Raw genomic sequence first — 2,021 nt, 5'->3', positions numbered from 1 at the left:
TAAACCAAGCAAGCATGCCAAAGAGGGCTACTATGTACATACAAATATCAGATATGTAAGTTGGATTAAATTTTGTTTTGTATGTATACACCTGTCCTCAATGAGTTAATGTTCTAATTTGATATGATAAGCACAATGGCTAAAAGCAACTCGGAAAAGCAAGGGTTTATTTTATTTTACAGAATATGGACTTTCATTTAAGGAAGCAAAGTCAGGAATCTGCTGCTTGCTTCTTCTGGCTTATTTGGTTCACTTTGTCACACAGCCTAGACCCACCTGCCTATGAATTGCACTGCCCACAGTGGACTGGGCCCTTCTACTTCAACTAGCAATCAAGAAAATGTCCCCAAAGATATACCCACATGACAACTTGATAGAGGAAATCCTTCTTCCCAGGTGTCACTGGTTTTTGTCTAGTTGACAAAAACTAACCAGTATAGTAAACTAGGAATTCGATAAAGGCTTCTAATAGCAATTAGTATATTTAAGAAAGCAAAGCTTCTCTTAAGAATTGTCTATTGCAACAACAATGTCCACATTGGTGATAACTTAAGACTTAACTCTGTAATTTTCATCCATATCTCAAGGTAATCAAGAAGTGTCTATGCAATCTGTCATTTCTGTTTCCAAAAATTAACAAATAAGACCCAGGTAACCTTGAATAGGTAAATAATTTTGTTAGGAAATGTTCTTCTTACACAGTCAGACTCCAAATAACTATCCAGTTGAAAATAAATATTTTCCAATGTTGAAAAATTATCTGCTTAATAGTCAGAGTGCCTAGAAGATCCCCAGGGATAATTAGACAGAATCACACTATGGAAACAGGGAAGCACATCAAGCACATAATTTCTAATACATTTTAAGCAGAGGCTCTCCACTTTTGCCCTGTAATTATTTCTCACACAATATGATCCATCCCAGGGCAGAATTTTTTAATATAAAAATAACTTTAGTGGAAACCACTAATGAGGGAGCAGTGCTTAGTACTGTCTTAGCACAAGGACACACATAAATCATCATCACAAAATGCAAAAACAGAATGCACTACTCTGTTACTCAAGAGGTACAGTGCTCAGTATGCTAGTATCTCCCAAACAAATGAAATCAAGTAGACCTTTATTCTAGTTAAAACTTTGTAACCCATACAAGCAACATGATTAAATGTATTATTTCCAAATTTCCTTGAGATATTTTTAAATTAACTGTATAATATGAAGCAACATATTCATAGCATTTTTATTAAACAAAGCCAGTATTTTACTCAAATTGAATTATTCAAAAATTTTATGCATTGAATTATTAAATAGTTTAATGTAATATTTGAGAATCACTGGTCTTTCCTATAATTCTGCTACAGGACAAAATATGTGGATAGATTTCACGTACCCTATATATAGCATAATATTTATAAAGTCCGCTAGATAATTCATAACAAAGAAGAGTTCAATTTTTTAGACTGCACTTAGAGCTGAGGAGACCAACACAGGAAATTAAATCCCATATTACTTCTTTTTTCCCCCCATGTATTCTAACTAAAGGATTCAAGGAATCCTGGCTTTGTTGGGGAGGGGAGTGAAGAGTGGGTGTGCCTGTGTGTGGGGTGGAGAGGGGGATTACTTTCTGAGCTGAAGTTTCACCATTTGGGGAGTAGTTTTGTTCTCATGTATGTGCTTTTGTTACTAACTCTAGGTAATAAGCCACTAGAATTCGGAGAATACTTTCTGGGCCAATGTGAAGCAGGATTCCTTCATCCCTCAGGACCAGGACTTTGCTTTTGGCCTTCTGTTGTTTTCCTTACATTCCTTCTAGCTTACTCATTTAAAACAACTGCATGTCTTAAATTAATATTTAATTTAATTTTTTGGTGTTCTAAACTGGGAGAATGTATTCTCAGATCTTGATGTAAGTTTTAAGACTTCTTTTCTATTATGTTGTGTGAACTACAGCAGTTTTTGTTGCCTTGTCCATCTGCAAAATCCTTGACAAGGCAAAATATGGAGTATATATTTACTCTCACA

This window comes from Nannospalax galili, unplaced genomic scaffold (assembly GCF_000622305.1).
Source record: "Nannospalax galili isolate Female #2095 unplaced genomic scaffold, S.galili_v1.0 scaffold293, whole genome shotgun sequence".
In the NCBI taxonomy this organism is placed as follows: Eukaryota; Metazoa; Chordata; class Mammalia; order Rodentia; family Spalacidae; genus Nannospalax; species Nannospalax galili.
This window is presented reverse-complemented; position numbering follows the sequence as displayed.